The 22069-nt window shown below is 52.7% G+C and overlaps 1 protein-coding gene across 1 annotated transcript in view; it reads left to right on the forward strand.

Annotated features, from left to right (window-relative positions):
• KIF26B (kinesin family member 26B) overlaps positions 1-22069 on the forward strand; it is a 384278-nt gene that overhangs the window by 199896 nt on the left and 162313 nt on the right. The gene's annotated exons all lie outside the window — the stretch shown is intronic.

Below are 22069 nucleotides of genomic sequence, written 5' to 3' on the forward strand. Positions count from 1 at the left end.
TCCACCCACCCACCCATCTATCCATCCATCCAGCCAGCCATCCAGCCAGCTAGCTGTCCGTCCGTTCCTCCCTCCTCCCTCCTCCCCCCTCCCCTCAGCATTTGGCAAGCCCATACTGTATTCCACACATTATATGAGACACTGAGGATAGCAAGCAGCAGCCACTGCCATCAGGGAGCGCCTAGTCCAACTGCTGGACAGAAGCAACAGGGACGCTCAGGACACACGGCTCCCAGCGCCGCCCTCCCTGAGTCTCCAGGATGCCTGGAAGTTAAAGGTGACTTCCCAGCCCCTGCGATGATCAGAAATTACCTTGGTCACTTGCTTCCTTATTGCCGGTCTCCCCTTCCAGCACGGAAGAGCCAGGGAAAGAGGCACCTGTCCGTCTCGTTCCATCCCCGCATCCTCAGCTCTCAGAACGGGGCTGGAAGGCAGTAACTGCTGGGTGAGCACCTCTCAGAGGCCCGGCGGGGTCTGCCAGGAGCCTTTCTGTCCGCCCTGGAGGAGCCCCCCTGTGTTACCGTAAAGCTAAGCTCCTCTCTGAAGGCAGTGTCTCCAACACCCCCTGACAGCCTGGCTCAGGCAGGAGGGAGAGGAGTCCCCACCCCCCAGGCCACCACGCTGAGGGCAGGGCTTCCTCCCCCGCCCCCCTCCCAGGGAACTAAGGACTTTGCCCAAACGATACCTGAGGTGAGCGCTTTCCTTTAACATAATGGAGGGTGACGTGCTTCCTCAGAGTCTATTGATCCAAATGTGAGCCGCCCCCAAAATGCCTTCAGAGCAGCACACAGACTGGTGCTTGACCAGACAGCCGGGCACCATAGCCCCCAGCCGGCCATCTCACCGAGAGTCAGTACCAAGTGTCACCTGAAAACACTTCCCATCCCTGCGGCTGCCCTGCTGGTGCCCAGGCGGCTGCCTCGGTCCCTCCCTCGCTCACCTCCCTCTTCATCCTGTGCTTCCTGGGTCTCTGCTGTGGGCATGTTTAACCGAACCCTCGGGTCTCTTGGGTAAATTGGAGGGTCTCTTATCATTTACAACTGATGATGTGAGCGTTTTATTTTAGCCTTTGCACCAAAGCTTGAGAAAATACAGCCAGATATCATTCACCTCTAAGCCTCTCCGAGGTCCTGATCGCCCACCACAGCCTCCTAGACGTGTAGTGGGTTTACTACTTGCACCACGTCTCCATTTCCTTTAAGCTGGACCCGTGAGGGACACTGATTTATGGAGCCTAGATCCTGCTTAGTTAGGGGGAGGGAAGCCAAGTGTTGCTAAAGCAAGCGGCAGTAAATTTTAAAATCACTAGTATATATTTTTACACATTCCGGAAAAAAAGTCAACCTTAGTACGTTACTATTGCTATGGGAGCTCATAAATTTAAAAACAACAAGTCTGTATCCTATACACCTGGGACTTCAAAATTACAATCTGTTCATTCCGTGATTCTCCCTTTGCAAAAGGGGAACGGGGGTGGTGGCGTTATGGCTCAAACAGGCTCTCCCATCATAGCTCGAAAATCCAAGCAATGATTCCTCCATGTCTTTTGACTGTTGCTTAAAAAAATTTGGGGGGGGGGGGGGATAAGGAAGTTACTTACCTGAAATGTAGACTCTAAGAATTTGTAGACTCTAAGAATTTTGTGCCATTATTTTCCCCCTCTGACTTTCCTCTTTTCTTACTTGTTCTCTCTCTCTCTCTCTCTCTCTCTCTCTCTCTCTCTCTCTCTCTCTCTCTCTCTCTCTCGTTTTGGATTTTTTATTTTGCACAAATTTCAAAACAAGTCTAGCAGCATCAGAAACAAAACATGGGAAAAGTCTTCTTTACTTTCTCTCTGCGCTGAGCCGTAGCTGCCTCCATGCCCTCAAACAGTCCACCCCAGCAGGCCGGGAAGAATGTGATCCCCACAGAGCTCGCGAGAGCGGGGACATGGTTTCCCCTCCCATCGCTGTGGGGGTGCTTGCCACCTGGCCCTGTGGCTTCTGGGCGCCCCTTTACGAGGTCAGGACCGCGCAGCCCCGGTGGACGGACTCCTGCAGAAGCAATGGCACAACTTCGAGGCCCCATACGCTTTTACGTCTTCCTTGTCTTCTTTGAGAACTACGTTTACTTTTTTTTTTTTTTTTTTGAGAAAGTGCGTAAATCAAGGGGAAGGGGAGGAGATACTTTAATTAGATGATGAAGTCAGCCTTTAACCTTCTGCACTCGGATGTCGAGTGTGACTCGACACAGTTAGCATCGGTAGCAGCTCGTATGTCGAATTGTATTGAATGTATCAATAATTTGAAATATAAAAAAATCCAAATAAATAAGTTTGTATGAAAAGAAACTCCAGTTTTTTATTCTACTGCCGCACTTTGTAAAATCTGGGGTATTGAAAAAATTAAATCCTGAGTAGAATAAAGGAATCGAGAAAAAAGCGAGTGCAAAGGGTTAAAAATAAGTCATAATGGAAGCAGTAGAAATCAGTTTTCACTGCCGTACCACCCAGCCCTCCACACTTAGGTTTCCCGAAGAGAAATGAAGGCCTGTTCCCACAAACACTTGTGCTTGAATGTTCATAGCAATCCTATTTAAAAGGCTAATATGCAAATCAACCGAATGGCACAACACCCGGTCGCTATGACGCACACTGACCACCGGGGGGCAGATGCTCAACGCAGGAGCTGACGCCAGGTGGTCAGTGCGCTCCCACAGGGGGAGCGCCGCTCAGCCAGAAGCCGGGCTCACGGCTGGCAAGAGCGGTGGCTCGCCTCCGTGGCAGCGCTAAGGATGTCTGACCGGGCCTAAGCCACAGTCCACAGTTGGACATCCCCGTAGGGATCTCGGACTGCGAAAGAGTGCAGGCCGGGCTGAAGGACGTACCCCGCCCCCCCTCCGTGCACGAATGTCATACACCGGGCCTCTAGTTTTATTCATAATAACCAAAAACTGGCAACAACTCAAGGGTCCACAGCTGATAAACGGATAAACAAAATGTGGTATATGCATACTGTGGAATGTTACTGAGCGTGTTTGAATTGTTGGTATATGCAACAGCATGGATAAGCCTCGAATAATTATAGCGAGTGAAAGAATCCAGACTCCCCCGCAAAAAACAGAAGACTACATATGTATGATTCCATTTACTTTAAATTATAGGCACTGCAAACTGATCTGTGATGACAGAAAGCATAGCCGTTGAGTAGGAATGGCCGTGAGGGGAAGAGACCAACAACACATGGGCATGAGGAGAACGGGTGTGCCCATTACCTTGTCATGTGTCCATAGACACAGGTGTACACATAGGACAAAACCCATGAAATGGTCTACTTAACTATGCACAGTTGATTCTATATCAGTTATACCGAGGGGTCCTCACACTTTTTAAACAGGGGGCCAGCTCACTGTCCCTCAGACCGTTGGAGGGCCGGACTATAGTTTTTAAAAAAACCTATGAACGAATTCTTATGCACACTGCCAAGTCGGCTGCTAAGCAGGACAGGCAGCGGCGGCAAAAACACCGGGCGGGCCGGATAAATGTCCTCGGCGGGCCGCGTGTGGCCCGCGGGCCGCAGTTTGAGGACCCCCTGATTCTACCTCACTGAAGCGCACCAAACGAGTTTTGTTGGGATTAGAGAAAATGTTTTGCGTTGGGGAGAGAATGGTCTTAGAGAGTAAGTAAAAGGTGGGGATATTTGGAGGGCAAAGTGTTCATCACGGGAACCCATAGAAAAGCGTATTGCACGGAACCTCATTCACATTTTCTCGAGGGATCAGGATAAAGAAGTGCCATGGGGAGTCTCCAAATGTGTGTGCAAAAGGAGCTTCCGTTTGCCGTATCCTGTCATTTCGGACGCTCCATCCTGCTTCCTCCCACCTCCCGCCTCCCTGGCTGCCCCCATGTCATCTGCGGGCTCTGGGGGTTGGAGGTTCCAGCCAGTTCGGCTAGTGAGGGTGTGATTCTGATGGTCACGAGCAACAGGAGCGAGCCCGGGAGAGACGCGAGAACAGGACGGTCCTGAGTTTTCGTGCGGAGACTGATAATCCAGGCTCCGGTCCCGGCAGGCGAAACCGAGGGGAAAGGAGAATGAAATCGCGCCCGCTGCTCGCGCTGGCTGGCGGAGACGCCCCCGTATCCGGCGGCTGCGCTGCATGGCTCATAAAGGCCCAGTCACGTCCCTCAGGGGCCTTTTTCCGAGCGAGGGACCGTTTTGTCACGCAGTTGTGGCACATCGGCTTGCTGTCCCTGGCAGCACAAAGACCCGCAGGCAAGGCGGACCCGACTGCAGAGGCAGCCGCGGGGTCTGGGGTCACCTCTCACCTTAAGAGCACCCTCCAAATGCAGATGCAGGCTCGGCGGCCGGTGGGCACTGGGCACCTGCTGTGTGCCAGGCACCGGCTAGGGCATCTCATTTTACCCCCACAACTGCCAGGCAGGTATTCTCACCTTTTGCAAAAGAATCAGTGGGACACAGAGCCCGGACTCTTCGAGGAACATACATGGCCATTCGGGGTCACACTGCCGCAAGCGACAGGCCGGGGTGCCCAGGACGGGGCCCTCGCTCCGGGCCGCCCTCCTTTGCCTGTGCACGTGTGTGCTGAGAAGGAACAGTACCTTCCAGAACACGCACGCTGCGGGCGTGCTAGGTGACCTGCCGTTTCCCCAGGAGCAGATCCTGAAGCGAGGGTTGCTGTGCGAGAGGTTTGTAGGGATGTGGAACCCAGGGAACTGGGAAGGGCATGCGTGCGTGAGGGAGGCAGGGGGGGGAGGGGAGCCAGAGAGGGCGGCCTTCAGCGTCAGCCCCATCTTGCCGGGACTCCGGGTGAGTCACACCTCAGAGCTGTCCTGAGCTGGGGCTGTTCTAGTCCCTGACCACCTAGTAGGGCTGCAGGAGAGGGCCAGTTGCTGACTGCAGCCAGGGGTCCGTCTCCCACGAGATGCGCATACTGTGACCACCACATACCGGCAGCGTCTCCACCAGCCAGTGCGAGCAGCGGGTAAAGGTATTTCATTCTCTTTCCCCTCTGTTTCCTGTGCTGTTCACCTCCTGCCGGGATTGGAGCTGGATTATCAGTCTCCACATGAAAATATAGGTCCGTCCTGTTCCTGTGTCTCACTCGGGGTCGCTCCTGTTTCTTGTTACCTTCCGAGTCACACCCTCGCCAGATGATTGGCGGTGACCCGATGGAGTGACCGATGGACGGGATGGTCATCTTCCCCGTGGCGGCTTCTCTGGGTGGTGTCAGCTCTGCCCTCCCTCCCGAGCACGGTGGGGCCAGCCGGCCCTGGAGCTGGTGCCTCCGTGGCTGGCTCACTCGGTGCTGCTGTGTTCCCACCCATTCAGGTACCAGCCCCCGGGGCGCTCAGGTCTGCTCTGTGCCAGGCCGCGTGGTACTGAGAACACCAGGTACTCACGCTCTAGCCTTGATGCTTTCATTCAGTCCTGTCCGCCTCGTCGTCTGTCTTGAGTCCGTTTCTGTCTGTTAAGTGAAGAAGAAGATGCCAAGTACTGGGATGCTAAACCACAGCTCTTCATAAGGACTCATCTTGGAAAGAAGGAGTTCACGCGGACGGACCTTCTGGGGGTGCGGCCGATGCCAGGAGCCCGGAGGAGACCTGGGGTTCTCTGTGTGGAGCTGTGGAGCGTCATGCAAACAACCCAGGGCTGTATTCAGCCCGAAGTTTGGTAACTGTTGTTGGATTCGGAATGGGCCACAGTCTATAAAGTGTCGAATCCTCTCTTGCGTACATAGAGCTCGCTACCTTGGGTTTTGATGCCTTCATGCTATGCATTCATTGAGAAATACATTTCTCGGACGTCTACGGATTCCCGATGGTGGGATCTGCTAGGCTTTGGCTAGCCTCGTATTTTTAAAACCAGAAGCACCAGCAGCTAGTAAGTCCTTAAAGCGAGACCAGGCATTCCCAGCCCGGCCTCTGCGAGCGAAGAGGCCTGGTGCTCAGTGTAGCACATCTGTCCGTGAGGGTCGAGCCTCCGTGGCTGTTTCTGGCCACGGCGTTCAGGACAACGTCACGTGGGGGTGGAACCAAAGTGGATGTAGCAGCAGACGGCCCATCACCGTAACAGAACGGGCCGGAGCCCGCAGCTGCCACCCCATCAAGGCGCTCGCTTTCAGGGCGCTCCGCGTCCCCATGGGCCTGGTCATATGGAAGCGATCGGGGCGAAGAGAACCCAGATGTTTCTAAACGTCAGTGAGAACGAGTGGCAAGTCTGAGCCCAGAAACAAGCTGGCCACACCACAAAGGAAATGCATTTCCCACAACCTGTTTCGGCGGAGGCCGCAGAGGGCTTGTCTTTGAATCGCGTTTGCCGTGCAGCGTCCGGTCATCGCTGCCGTGGTGGCCGGACGGGAGGGCGCTGTTCCCTCTCAGACCCGGTTCCCGGGAGGGAGTGCGCCATCAGGGCTTCGTTCCCGTCGCCCTCTCCGTGGCTGACACACGTTTCCACTCCGGGCTGTTCCCTGGGTACGTTACGAGGAGCTGGAAAGGCGTTCACTAACCACCTGGCTAGCCTCGGGCTCGTTACACGGGAGACAGAAATGGTAATGGCTTTTCCATTTTAGACTGGATTATGGAATTCTGTAATCAAGGTTCCTTTTCAAACCCCCAGTTGACTAAAGAGGTAAAATATCCTCGATAGTTCACAGCTGGGAGGAAATGTATCCAACAGAAGACGAAAACGTACATCTCAAATAACAGTTTGTTCCAAGGACATTCCACCTACCAAAGATGCCTTTAAAAAAAAATTTTTTTTTATTGGTTTCAGAGAGGAAGGGAGAGGGAGAGAGAGAGACAGAAACATCAATGATGAGAGAGAAGCATTGATTGGCTGCCTCCTGCACACCCCGTACTGGGGATCCATAGATGCCTTTTACAGTCTGCTTGATATCTTAGGTCAGTGGTCAGCAAACCGCGGCTCGCGAGCCACAGGCGGCTCTTTGGCCTCTTGAGTGTGGCTCTTCCACAAAAGACCACGTGTGGGCATGCACGGACAGTGCGATGGAAACTTCGTGGCCCGTGCGCAGACGTCGGTTTTCGGCCTGGGCGAGTCTATTTTGAAGAAGTGGTTCTAACGCCGAGCCACACTCAAGGGGCCAAAGAGCCGCATGTGGCTCCGCGAGCCGCGGTTTGCCGACCACTGTCTTAGGTGGTTATTGCCAATGCTTTCCGCTGACGGAGTCGTTGCAAGTGGGTTTACCATACGTGGAATCTGTCTTTTCTTGTGTGAGCACTCTCCATCCTCGTCCGGGTGAGATATGTCCATCTGTGCCGGATGGGCTCTCGTGGACGAGGAGAGAAAGGCGTCGGGGTGGCCTGTACGTGCGTTTTGGGCAGCACCCACGTTGGACGGAAGATGCAGTCGGTGCGTGTCTAACAGGGTGAGCCGAGCTGGCCTCGCTCTCGTTCCCCTGAGCGGCCCTCACCTGCTTCCTCCAGCTGGCCACCCGCGCTCTCTCTTCTCTGTGGACTTGGTGGTTCCATCAGCACGTTGTGTTCTCTGGCCCACGGCAGAGGAGCTCCTTCCCAACCCCTGCGCGCACAGTCTGCGGGAGCCTGCCCGCCGCCCGCATCAGTTGAACATGAAGAGTGGAAGGGGTGGGGTGGGGCCTGGCCTCGGAGGAAAATGCCCCCTCACCTCGCCCTGGTCCTGGCTCTGGGTCACAGCCTCCTGGTATCCGTGCGTTTCTGTCTGGTTCGTGTGGGCTTGTTCTTGTAAAAGCGGCTGCTCTGTGTTTGGTGCAAAAATATTCGTAAATGCTATACTATTGCTGTGAGCCGTGGCTTTAACTATCACCACGTCCGTTTGTCCTGGTGAATGCTTTCTGACCTGGGTCCTACCTTGTCTGGAATCAGAATCACAGACGCTGGGGAGAACTGGAGATTCTAGCTAGTCCTCAATGTACATATGATGACACCGAGGCCCAGGGACGTGGAAGAGGTTGAAGTAATTATGCTCATTAAGATAAAAATGCCGCTTGCTTCACGTCTAAGTATGGATATGATAACAGCCTCAGTGTATTTCCATGTGGAAATGGCATCATGCTGAAATTGTGCAAATAAAAACCACAGCGACTTATCACGTGCAAGCACTGCACGGGCCACAGGACTGCCGAGCGCTTGGGATGGGCGGGCTCAGGGGGGCTCCGGCCGCACGCGGTTCGCTCAGGGAAGTGACACTCACACCCACTCGGGGATGCTGGCTAAGAACGCCAGTCGGGCGAAGCAGCACGATCCGCCTGCTCGGTGATTGGGCAGTTTGGTTTTAGTAATGCGATTCTGGGCTCCTTTCTGAGCTTCTACAAGTTTTTTTTTCTTCAACGGGGGTGACACTGGTTAATAAAATGAAACAGGTTTCAGGTGTACAATTCCATCATCCACCAACGGCGTATTGTTTTGTGTTCACCAGCCAAAGTCAAGTCTCCTTCCATCATCATTTATCCCCCGTTTGCCCTCTCCTACCCGCCCCCCCTCCCATTCCCCTCTGGTAATCACCATACTGTTGTCTGAGTCTATAAGGTTGCTTTTTGTTGGTTTACCTTTTTTTCCCCAAAAATATATTTTATTGATTTTTTTACAGAGAGGAAGGGAGAGGGATAGAGAGTCAGAAACATCGATGAGAGAGAAACATCTGATCAGCTGCCTCCTGCACACTCCCCACTGGGGATGTGCCCGCAACCAAGGTACATGCCCTTGACCGGAATCGAACCTGGGACCCTCCAGTCCAGAGGCCGATGCTCTATCCACTGAGCCAAACCGGTTAGGGCTACTTTTTTTTTTAATCTTAATCCCTCATCATTTTTTCACCCAGCCCCCCCCTCCCCCACCCCCCCCACACCTGCAGTCTGCTCTCCGTCTCTAAGCGTCTGGTTCTATATTGTTTGTTCGTGTGTTTGGCTCATTAGATTTCACATGTGAGTGAGGTCATATGGTACTTGTCTTTCTCTGGCTGGCTTATCTCATTAGCATAAATGCTCTCCAGGCCCACCTCTGCCATCACAAAGGGTAAGAGTTCCTCCTTATTCCGCCAAGTATCTCCAAGTTTCACGAGGGAAGAGGCAGTTGTTTTGCTGCACGGGCGCAGAGTCCAGTCCCCCGGTCTTTCCCTTTTGTCCTTCTTCCCGTAACTCACCGTCTCCGCATCCATCAGCGGCTTCATTTGAACCGTTCCGCGCCCCGAGACCTTCCTATTTTCTCCCAAGTAGCACTTGTGCCGGGTGCTTCGAGCATCTCTCGGGAGGCACATCCAAAGGAGGAAGTAAAATACGGCTCCATTTCGGCCTCACCAGCCCCTTCCAAATGCACTCCTGCCTCTCCCTGCACAACGCGCTACGCGAATGGAAGACAGAAATGATGTTTTGGTCCCGCAGGCTCAGAGCAGCGGTGGCCGCGCAGGGAAGCCCTGGCCCCGGGACGCAGTCTTTCCCTTTGAAACGATCCACTGGGAGACTCCGCACAATACACTGTGTCCCCGAGCTGCTGCTCCGGGTGGGGGACACGGAGAGCACCATGGAGGCCTCGGGCAGGGATCTGATCTGCCCCAGAAACTGCCCCAGTTCCCTGTCAGGAGCCCCAGCCGGAGGGAAGGCTGCCCCCTCCCCGAAGCCTTTCTTCTCTCTCCGGGTTGCTCTCCTTTCTATTGTAAGAATTGTGGGAACGCTCTGCAACTGGAAATGACCCTGGGGCCCGGCTTTGTTTTGCGAGGTGGGTAAATGCCTGGATATCTCTACCCTCTGGGTGGAACTGGAGTCTCCGCTTTAGGTTAGAGCAGACTTATTTGGGACAAATGCAGTAGTTCAAGGAGAAATAAGCGCGAGGCAGTATTGTGTGTATGTTTTTTTAAAAATTAATTATTTTATTTTTTATTGATTTCAGAGAGGAAGGAGAGAGAGAGAGAGAGAGAGAGATAGAGAGAGACATCAATGATGAGAGAGCATCATGGATCGGCTGCCTCCTGCACGCCCCACACTGGGGATCGAGCCCACAACCCGGGCATGTGCCCGACTGGGATTCGAGCCCTGACCTCCTGGTGCAAAGGTCGACAGCATTCAACCACTGAGCCGCGCTGGCCGGGCTTGTGTGTATGGTTGTTAAAAGCACCTAAAAATTAAATGCTTGGTCCCCAGGCTGTGCCAGGCAGCCCGTTCCCTCCTCACTGGTCCCTGCTTGGTGCGTCTGCTCCAGGCTGGCTCCCTATCAGGTTTGTATTGGCATCCAAATCTCTTGCCACCACCCCTTGCTTGATTTTAACCGCTTTAAGTATTTCCGAACCCCTGCATGTCTATCCCTCTTTAAAAACTCTACTACAGCCCGGCCGGCGTGGCTCAGTGGTTGAGCATCAACCTATGAACCAGGAGGTCACGGTTTGATTCCCGGTCAGGGCACATGCCACTTTGTCCCCACTGGGGGAGGGCAGGCGGGAGGCAGCCGATCGATGATGCTCTCTCATCATTGATGTTTCCATCTCTATCTCCCTCTCCCTTCCTCTCTGAAATCAATAAAAATATATTTTTTAAAAAGTCAGCTAACCATTAAAAAAAGAATTAGACCTCATTACTTTCTGATTGCAGTTGCAGCTTATGTGGTAAGCAATACTTAAGCTGGTGATGCCGAGGGACATGAGCGGCTCAGCTCACCTTCTTCTCTCACTCATTGAGACGAGCCTGAATGGGTACAGATGGAATGTTCCAGAAGTGAAAGGGCATCCCAGGAGCCATTCTCCCAGGAGTGTGAGGGGTTTGTTCTGCAAGGACCCTGGGCAGCAGGGGTCTTGCTGCTCCTCTCTGGGGGTCCATAAGGACATGGCGGCCAGGCCAGGAAGGGGCGCAGCCATCCAGTGGTACCACCTTCAGTGCATCCTTCCGTCTATACACCTGAAGGGTCCTTCCGCAGTCTCAGCTTCTGCAATTATCTCATCATTTATATTTTACTCTAATTCTAAGACAGGCCCCTTGAAAAATATTTGAAAACAACGTAAGGGTGTAAAGAAAGGAGACACCTATGAGTGAGCTCAGGAGCCTTTTTTCCATGCAGAGATAGATATTTTACAGAATTGGATTCCTGTGCATAGGCAGTAGGGTTGTATCCTGGTTTCTCCTCTAACATTGTCTCTTAAACACTTGCCCGTGTCATTTAACATAAATTAAAAGATAAATACATATGAAGACTGCAGGTTATTTACATTGTGTAGGTACCGTTTTATTTAGCAAATACTCTGTTAAATATTTAGGAGTTTTGCTTTGACAAGTGATGCTGTAGTGAATATCTTTGCCCATAAATCTTTGTGTTCATCTTGGGATATTTTCTTGGTACATAATTCTAGTAGGACCATCATTGGGTCAAAGTGTTTGATATTTTTAAGGCGCTTGACACATAACGACCAAGCAGTATGTGAGCGGCTAATTTCCTGAACCTATACCAGTAGGAAATATTACCTTTGCCAATTTGATAGTTTAACTTCGTGCATTTTACAGTTTGTCCATCTTTTTGCTCATTTGCTTGAAGACTTTTTGTGTCCCCTTTTGTGATTTTGCCATAAGAAGTACTTCTGCTAAAATGTTTCTGTCCTTCATCCATCCCTCCCATTAGGGCATTGGGGTTTTTCCTGGTGGTTTTTCAGAACTCTAAAATTCTGTTATTGTGAAGTGTGAACTGAGTTAGCAAAACATTTTAAATTTTAATGAAGCAACAGTAGTCGGTCTCCTTTTCCATGTAGCCCTGTTATCATTTCCACGCCGTATGCCAGGAGCAGAGCTGTGCATCCTCAAGGGGCTGCATACATGCTTCCTGCTGAGAGGATGATCCATTATCGTAGCACGCCACTGATGCACAGGCTGGTTAGCAGAGCTAAGATGCGAATTTTTAGTCCACTCAGAGTTACAATAGGAAAGTTTTGTGTTTTTTTTTTTTTTTATAATGAGTCATCCCAGAAAAGGAAGACGGAAGAATAAAAATAAATTATATTCATAACTGTGACCAGACATCACAAAGGACAAATGTTACAAATCAACATAAAAGGAAAACTCAGAATTTTAAAAGATGAAGCAATACTTCACGCAAAATATAAATCGAATGATCTCTAAAACTTATTTTAAATCTTTATTTTCTGACCGTATTTTAAAGAGATAAAACATTCCCAGGAGAGTAGAGTTCCTGCATTCCTTTCTCCCATCTCATTCCCCCTTTCTCCCCAGAGGTGGCTATTATTCTGAATACGGTACTTTTCACTCGAGTGCATGTCTTTATATTTTTATGGCATAGGCATGAATCTGTAAGGAATATGGTGTCTTGTTTTTCATTTTTAAACCTTTTTATAAATGGTGTCATGCTATAAGTTTCTTATTGCAGCATTTCTTTTCTCATTTAGTGTCAAGTTTGGGGGCACTGATCCATTTCCATAGTATTTCATCATGTAAATTTCACAACTTATTTATCCACTTTCCCACTGGTGTTCATTCTGATATTTTGCTCTTGCAGATGTCACGGTGATGAGCAATGTTGATTGTGTCCCCTTGTCCACATGTGTAGTTTTCTCTAGGGTAGCAATGGAATTGCTAAGTCATAGCTATGTGCACCTCCTTTTCTAGAAAGTTCCACATTGTTCTCATGGGTTTACGTACCCGAGTCCCCCATGGACATTTAGATTAATAATGCCAGGGACTATTTTGTGAGTGCTTCCTGTGGACAGGAAATGTTCTAAGGGTTTTTACATGTTTCAGCATATTTAATCCTCACCTCATCTATATATATATAAAAAGCCTAAGTGACTGTTCGACCATTCGACCAATGGCTATGACGTGCACTGACCACCAGGGGACAGACGCTCAACACACAGGCATGGAAACATGGAACAAACTGGTGAATCTCAGAGGGAAGGGGGAGGGGAGAGGGCGGCAAGAGATTAACCAAAGATCTCATATGCATACTAGAGGCCTGGTGCACGGATTTGTGCACCGGTGGGGTCCCTGGGCCTGGCCTGTGGAGATCGGGCTGAATCCATGCACCAGGCCTCCAACATCCCCCAAGGGATCCCAGATTGCGAGAGGGTGCAGGCCAGGCCGAGGGACCCCACCGTGCACGAATCCGTGCACTGGGCCTCTAGTCATTTTATAAATGAGGAAACCAAGACACGGTGAACTTGCAGATCTTGCCTAAGGTCAGACAGTGGGCGACAAGGGCCCATTCAACCCAGGCCATGTGGTTCCCAAGCCCCGTCTCTGAACCCTAGACTATGCTCCCGGCATAGAGAGGTGCCACCCAGGCCACATGTATGATGGCACAAAGACAGCAGCCAGTGGCCGACAGGAAACCTCTGGAGAAAGAGGCAGCCTTGCTGGAGTGTTGCTGCTCCGCAGATTAGGAAAAGGCACCAGATGGCGGCTTCTTGTGCTCAATCCACTGAGCAGTGACAGGACCAAGTCCAAACCCAGGCCCGGCGGCAGCAGCAGCAGGGAGCCACATGGCCTCTTTCCCGGCTCCTTCCACTGGTGTGAGCACGAGGGCATGCAGCCCCACCTCCATGCACTTCCATTTCTTCTCCGCTGGGTAGACAGCTGGCAATAGCAAGGTCAAAGGCAGATTTTAGGAGTAGAAACGGTTTCATCTTGTACCTGCACCTTCTAATCGCAGCGCTTTAGTCCCCAGTCTCAGTGCCAAACTTTCAGGATTAATTTGCTGCATCTGGAGGTAACAGGGCACTCTGTCTTCGGACCAGATTCCTTGCCCAAGGGCCCTCATTTCCTAATGAGTAATCGCTGCAATGTTCAGAGAAAACGCCACTGGTCCCATCCTGCGTGAACATTCATCAGACATGACGCAAGCCCAGTCAGGAGAGGTGGCCGTGTGCTTAGCCTGCAAACAAGGGCATGGAATGCACTCTCCGGACCCTATAATTTTCTGGGGTGAGCGCTTCCATCAGGGTTTGGAGCAGCTGATGACGACACTATTCCTGGCCCTCCAGCCCCAGGGATGGGCCAGGCCTGAGTCGGGCTCACAGAGTGGCTGGCTGCAGTCCTGCGTCCACTTGCCTTTTCTCATCCAGGCCCCTTTGGAGAAGGAGAAGGCGGAGGCGGGAGGAAGCCGCCCCAGGGACGCCCCCGCCTGTGCGCCCATCACAGACACGCAGCATCGACAGACTAATTACAGCCGCAGGTGGAGCATTTCCGCCCTCGGCGCTCGGTGTGCAAACAGCCAATTATCTCCATCCTGTGCGCTGGGAAGCACGACTCCAGTGGCTCCTGGGTTACGTTCCGGGGAAGTCCAGCTGGCCACCGCCTTCCCTCTTCTGCTTGGATGGATTGATGGATGGATGGAGGTTGGGATTCCCACTCCTCTTCCATCCCCGCCCGGTTAGTTACTGGTTTTGTGGAGCCTTTCTGACCTGCCTGCAGACCAGCGGCCGGGAACGTCAGGGTCACGTTAGCTCACCTGTGCGCAGCCTTATCCCCTCTACACGTGAGGCCGGTCACTAGACGATGGGGTGGAATATGGAGGGGAATGCGACCTTGTCACACAGGGCTTTAGGGTTGACGGAGTCAGGAAGAGGATGCTAAGGCACTTTGGGGTGACTGGGACTGGGAAAAGAACCGGAAGGCGGTGCGGGGGTGGAGGAGCGGGTGACCCCCATCCCCGCGGCCCTGGCTGGGCCCCTGCTCTCTGTCGCGGCGCATGGAAGAATGAAAACCCCCGACATGGGGACTTGTGACTCGGTTGCAGCTGATGTAACATCTACACTTCCAGGTTCATAGGTCGCTCCCTGGCCCTCTCGTTTGTTTCTGCCGGTGACCTCCGTAGGCTGAGGAAGGCAAGGAAAGGCCTCGGTTAATTGTCGCCCGCGTACGGACAGAGTTTCCTTACGGCAGAGTCAGCTTACCACCGTCTCCTGGATCACGTTGCTCTTAGGTCAGGAGGGAGCAAAGGTGGCCGAGGGCCAAATCCAGCCCAAAGCACCTGAGTTTGTAAATAAGGTTTTGTTGGGACACAGCCACCCCCCCGCCTCCCACCCCACTGTTTGTTTCTGGATGGTGTGGGGCAGCTACGATCCTGGAGGTGAGGAACTGGGCAGAGACCACTCCGCTTACAATGTTTACCCGATCACTCTGCAGAAAGTTGGCCTCCCCCACCCGCTTCGAGAAGACGTCCAGGAATTCCCGTGTGGGAGTTCTTGCAAAGCCCTCTGGCCCCGCAGAGCTGTGCGCGAGAGGGGCGTGCTTTCTGGAAGAAACGCAGGCGTGTGGACAGGTGCCAGCTGCCTTCTCTCCCGTGGCAGGAGCACGCAGCCCCGCGTCCGTGAGGGGGCAGGTCCACGGCTCCTGAGTGAGGCCACCCGCTCTAGAGGGGTTTTGGCCAGCCTGGCCCACGTCTGTTCAACAGACTGTCTTGAACTTCTGCACTCAGAACAGGAGATCTGAAGATGAGGAAGGCAGAAGCAAGCTCTTCTGAGAAGTGGGGGAGGCAGGCATGCAAGCAAATTTTGCAAACAGAAGTGACCCAAGTGCCCGGCCGGTGAGGCTCAGTGGTTGAGCGTCAACCTATGAACCAGGAGGTCACGGTTCGATTCCGGGTCAGGGCACATGCCCCGGTTGCAGGCTCCATCCCCAATAGGGGACATGCAGGAGGCAGCTGATCAATGACTCTCTGTCATCATTGATGTTTCTATCTCTCTCTCCTTCTCCCTTCCTCTCTGAAATCAATAAAAATATATATTTTTACAGAAAGTGACCAAAGTCAAATCTCCCAGTTTGAGTCCCTGTAGACACACAGGAGCGGGGTTGACGGGAGCCCAAGGAGCGCACCCCGCTCTGCGTGGGAGACTGGAGAAGGCCTAACACTGAGGTTCTGGGGTGTCCTCGTTCCTTCCATTCCCATGAGAGGCTCTTCAAGTCCATTCACTGAGGCCACGAAGCCTCCCATGCTGTCTTCCCTGGCACAGCTCAGCAGACACTCAGGAAAACGCATTCTTAGGGGGAGGGGGAGAGACTGCGAGTCCTGAACCCAATTCTCCAGCAAGGTTTGGGGGAGCCGGTTTGGAAGGCTGGGTTGCTGAAACCCGGACTCGCTCTCTGGCTCTGCTTTCTCAGCTCACTTTCCCGACCTGTGGCCAGTCGGCTGAGCCAATAATGTGTTCAGCCAGCAGCCAGCGACCAGCCAGCGTGCTTGACGACAGCGGTCAGTGTAATCTGTTGCGAGAAACCCACCGAGGAAGAAGGAAATTAGTATCCATCGTTCCCTCCAATTAGCCGGAGCTGCTTGAGCCCGCCTCGGCCTGCGGGGAGCCTCCGGGCCTGCCCGTGGCTCCCGGGGAGGCTGAGAGCTCTGTGCTCGGCTTCCCGTGGCATCTGTGGTCTCGTAAGTGCTGGCTGCGTGCTCGGCGTGCTCAGTGGCGCTGTCTCAGAGGACAGGGTCTTCCTGGAGACGGAATGCAGATATTCCAATGATTTCCCATCGCCGCAGGAATTTAACGTGAGGTGTCGTGAAGACGTGAGATTTTGACTGGGAATGGTGGAAGAATTTTGCAAAACTCCAGGAACCGACCTTATCCCTCAGGAATACCATTGAGAGTGGAGTGAGTTACACCAAAATCCGGTCAAATGGGGCCCGGCCGGTGTGGCTCAGTGGTTGAATGTTGACCTAGGAACCAGGAGGTCATGGTTCGATTCCCGGTCATGGCACATGCCCGGGTTGCGGGCTCGATCCCCAGTGTGGGGTGTGCAGGAGGCAGCCCCTCAATGATGATCTCTCTCGTCATTGATGTTTCTATCTGTCTCCCTCTTCCTTCATCCCTGAAATCAATAAAAAAATCTGGTCAAATGCAATGGCTTCCAGACATGTCGAAGGAATGCCGTTACACTGACTTGTGCTTTTTTCTATGTAATATTTTTAAAGAAGTTAACCTCTGAATTGTTTTGAAGTCCAGTTTTGCACGAACATCCTGAAACATGTACCTTGTGCATATGTTACATTAGTGAGTATTTCCGCCAGCAGATCAATGCCACGGGCAGACCCAGCTCTGAAGGAGTAGGAGGAGGTATGGCCACGGCCACGGATTCCTTCAGCGGCATCTTCCCCGTGTCCCCCATGTCCCCACAGCGTGAGAAATGGCAGCCATCACTGAATGGGGGGCTTGCAAGGCCAGTCCCCTCAGATAAGCACTGCACACGTGCCGTCGTGTGTGCTCACAGCGTCCACGTGGGACGCAGAGGCACAGACGGGGAGGCTCGTGGCCGCCGGTCGCTCAGGGCTGGGATTGGAACCCCGGTGGCCTGGCTCCAGTGGCCGCGCTCTCTGTCCCCCTTGTGCCTCCTCTGAGGAATCGGTATGAATGGATGAATGAGTGGAATCTGCTGAGGGAGCAGGCCCTGGGGACCCAGAGGGACAGCTCCTGCCCAGCGTTTATGACCAAGTTGGGGGGGACAAGGCTCGACACAAAACACGTACCCACAAATGGGGCAGAATGGATGAATGCACGCCCGTCAGGTGGGTCACATGACTGCGGGGAGCTTCCCTCTGGCTTCCAGCCACGCTTTCCCAAAGGAACCCTCTCGAAAGGACCCGCGGCACTGCACGCCAGTGCAGGTCACGCCTAGTGATACCAGCTGCTCATTCCTTGTCCTGAGCGCATCACACACATCGCCATGCCCAGGCCTCAGCTCCATGAGGTGGGGACTATTATTCCCATTTCATAGAAGAGGCAACAGAGGCTCACACAGGCTAAGCAACTTGCCGGATCCCACAGCCGAGAAGTGGGCCGTCAGGGCCCATGCAGTGGTGGGTGGGCAGGCCATAAAGCCCGAGGGTTGCCATGGTGTCAGGTGTCCCCCATGGATACACATCAACACTGTGGTGGGCTCATTTCTTCCTGGCCGGTGAGGGCAGCGGGGGGCCAGAGAGCTCAGGAGGGTGACAAGGAACGTGGCGCACTGGAGGTACTTGGACCATCAGGAAGGTCACAGGTCAGTTCCTTTCAGACTTCCTGGGCGATGCAGTCAGTGGTCACAGAGGTTACTCTCGAACAGCTCGTCCTGAGACCTGGGAGTCCAGCATGTTACCCCTCCCCCTAGGTGCACCTCTGGGACCCGTAGTTGTCTGCACGGTGGCCGAAGGGGGAAGAGGAGGTAGAAACAGGGAACTAGGAGTGCAATGTCACTGTTACAGGACACTAGGAGTGCCGTGTGGCTGTTACAGGACACTAGGAGTGCAGTGTGGCTGTTACAGGAAACTAGGAGTGCAGTGTGGCTGTTACAGGAAACTAGGAGTGCAGTGTGGCTGTTACAGGACACTAGGAGTGCAGTGTGTCTGTTACAGGAAACTAGGAGTGCAGTGTGGCTGGTACAGGAAACTAGGAGTTCAGTGTGGCTGTTACAGGACACTAGGAGTGCCGTGTGGCTGTTACAGGACACTAGGAGTGCAGTGTGGCTGTTACAGGACACTAGGAGTGCAGTGTGGCTGTTACAGGACACTAGGAGTGCAGTGTGGCTGTTACAGGAAACTAGGAGTGCCGTGTGGCTGTTACAGGAAACTAGGAGTGCAGTGTGGCTGTTACAGGAAACTAGGAGTGCCGTGTGGCTGTTACAGGACACTAGGAGTGCCGTGTGGCTGTTACAGGACACTAGGAGTGCCGTGTGGCTGTTACAGGACACTAGGAGTGCAGTGTGGCTGTTACAAGAAACTGTGAGTGCAGTGTGACTGTTATAGGAAACTGTGAGTGCAGTGTGGCTGTTACAGGAAACTAGGAGTGCAGTGTGGCTGTTACAGGAAACTAGGAGTGTAGTGTGATGTTACAGGACCTGGAAATGGGCTAGTGTACGACATGCAAACTCCTCAGAGACGAATCCGTTTCACACATTTTCTGCTTGCAGATGTTTTTTCTGTGAGGTTTGTTGTCCAAGGCTTTCCCGTAATGGTTTTGGAAACGATTCATTCCTCAATTAGTGATGTTTTATTGCTGCGTTACCCAGAGCTTTCGAATTCCTTTCTCCCTCCTCCGGAAAACATGCTCAGACTCTGCCACACTGCGTCGTGCCACCCCCGACCTTTCCTTCTGTCCTCGAACTCCTGCCCGTTCCTGCGTCTCTGAGATGAGAGGAGCCCACGGTAATCACAGGAAATACACACCAGGAACGAGAACGCACATCAAATGAATACGCTGGTCTCTGATTCCAGAGCTGCTGCTGCTGACCCAGGGGCCGCGCTGGGCTGTTTAAGAGCCGTGGGGAGTGGGGTCGAGGCTGCAGGAGATGGGGGGCCAGACAGAGTGAGGCGGGTCCACTGACCTGGTGAGCGCGTGTGTGTGCACATGTGTATGCATGCATCGGGCACATGTCTACACACACGGACTTATGTGCACACGTGTATATGCAGGTGGGCATGCAGTGAACACGGGTGTGTGTGCAGATGTGTGTGTGTTTCTTTCTGGACAAGGTGGTGGCATCCGTTGTCCCGGAGACAAGCACCCAAAGCTGTGTGCTAGAGAGGGCACCGATGTCGCATCGAAGGAGCAGGCGGTGGTATGTCATTCTCTCGAGAGTGGGTCCTCATTGCAAAACGTCCGTGCGTCATGTGCCATTTCTATGAAAATCTGAAGAGGGTGGAGAAAAGAATAAGAAAAGAATAAGGAGGCTTTTGCTGGAAAGAAGGGAGCTGTTTGCCAAAGGAGGGAACCAAGCTTAGAAAGTTATTGTTTGGAATTCTTCTATGTTAAAGAAAGGGCGGAAGGGGGTGGGGGAAGGGAGGAGAGAGAGAGAGAGAGAGAGAGAGAGAGAGAGAGAGAGAGAGAGAGAATATGCCCTTGTTACCAAGTTGAGTAACGTTTTAGTTTTTCTTTATTAAACGGTGATAAGTCTGGCAGTAGAGCCGGGCGGATAACAGCTCAGTTATACTCTGTGGTTTGGTTTGGTTCGTTCCTGCGAGCTGTTTGCATCTGGACTGTTGGATTCAGGGAGATATTAAGGATTCAGCAAGTGAGGCTGCTTGCTAAGGTAGTTATTTAAAAATATACATCTTAAAATATATTACATATACATACTATATCCACACACACTAAATACATGTGTGTGTGTTGGTTTGTTTTGTAACCTCAGCTGGGGTAGAGAGAGAAGGGTATCGCCTGGCCAGCATGGCTTAGGGGTTGAGCATCGACCTATGAACCAGGAGGTCATGGTTCGATTCCCAGTCAGGGCACATGCCCGGGTTGCCGGCTCGATCCCCAGTGTGGGGCGTGCAGGAGGCAGCCGATCGGGGATTCTCTCTCATCGTTGATGTTTCTATCTCTCCTCTTCCCGTCCTCTCTGAAATCAATAAAAAAGTATATATTTTTAAAAAGGGTCTGTGCTAGGAGAGTCGTTGCCACCTGGGGTTTGAAGAAGAGACTCCGGCTTCGGCCTGCCTCCTCCTCCCACCAGCGTGGCCCCCGTTCAGCACCAGCACCTGCTTGTCGTGTGGAAACGCTGCCGTAGTTTGTCGGCTGTGCTTCTGAGCTGCGGCGACAGAGACAGGGTCCTCCAGGGAGAATGTCGGGAAGGGGTGGTCTGCCTTCACTTGACATGGCCTGGCTTCTCACCTCAATGAAAAGCAAGCCCTTAACTTGGCTTTAATGTGGGGATTTTGTGGTTCACTTTTCTCTTCGTGTGTGTGTGTGTGTGTGTGTGTGTGTGTGTGTGTGTGTGTCTACAGTTCATTTTTCTTTGGTGGTATCCATTAAGGGGGCCGTATCCATTAAGGGGGGGGGTATCCATTAAGGGGGTGGTAGCCAAATTGATTGGCAGAGCCCTCAGGCATTTTGGGTGTATTATTACTATTCGGATGTACTTTAACCTTCCCTACCTGGAGCAAAAGCCATCGTGGCTTAATCAGGGCTCTCTTTTACTCCAGAATTAAACCATGTTTTTTTGTGGTTACCGTGAGGCGAGGCACAGCGAAGTGACTTTTTCCAGTGACTTTTGTATTAGTCAGATCTTTTAAAACGGCCACACAGACTTGTAAAAACGCATACTTACTTATCCGTGACTGAGTGGCATTGTTGCTGCCCGTGTTTAATGAAAGGGCAACCTAGAGCCCGAATGCAACGCATCCCAAACCCAGTTGCCTTAAACAGTGGAATCCTTTTTACCGTCCACCTGCAGTGTGTGCAGGGTGTGCTCCGTGAGGGGGATAGGATCCAGGCCCCGCTTTTAGGAATCCAAGATCTCATGGGAAAGTCTTAAAGGTGCACAGGGAAACGGATGCACAAGGTAGTCGAGGGATACAGGCCCACTGAGTAGAACTGAAGGGAATTCCATGGGGTCAGAGGAGCTGGAGGTCACGGTGGATTGGAGTGGGGAAGAAATGGGGTTTGACTTAGGTCTTTAGAGAACCAAGAGGATTCGGATGAGCAAAATGCTCCAGGGCACGCAATCTGATTATTCAGAACTGGGGACCCTCGGCCCAGGGCGCGGTGTTGGGGGGTGAGTGTGACTGGAGGGCGCCTGACACCCAGGCTTAGCTGCTGTGGCCGGTGGGGAGTTCTCTGAGGGGTTGTGAGCAGGGAGAGCCGGGCGTTGCTAATGGATTGGGCAGAAGGGGGATGAACGGGGCTGTTGCGATGGTCAAGGCTGCAGTTACTGAGGATCTGGGTCAGGCGGACGTGCACAGAAAGCAATGGATTCGAGTCACGGAGGGAGGATTGGCAAGCGCAGCCAAGCAGTTCACGGAGAAGAGCTCTGTGGTCTGGAGCACTCCACAGTCCTCGTCCGACCCCCTGGAGGACGAGAGGCCTTCCTGGCATATTTGAAATTCCCTGGCTATTGGTGCACAATCTATATATATAAAAGGCTAATATGCAAAGTGTCCCCTTGGGAGTTCGACTCGGAGACCGGGAGTTTGATTGCTCGCTATGACATGTGCTGACCACCAGGGGGTGGCACGGAACATGGCGGGTGACCAGCGGCGGTGGGGCGCTGAGGGAGTGAGGGAAGGAGGAGGCGGGCAGGTGGGGAGGTGGGGAATGTGATCGGCCCTGCTCGCCAGCCAGGCCTAGGGACCCTACCTGTGCACGAATTTCATGCACCGGGCCTCTAGTTTTAAATAATCTGT

Source organism: Eptesicus fuscus, chromosome 24 (genome assembly GCF_027574615.1).
Source record: "Eptesicus fuscus isolate TK198812 chromosome 24, DD_ASM_mEF_20220401, whole genome shotgun sequence".
Taxonomy (NCBI): domain Eukaryota; kingdom Metazoa; phylum Chordata; class Mammalia; order Chiroptera; family Vespertilionidae; genus Eptesicus; species Eptesicus fuscus.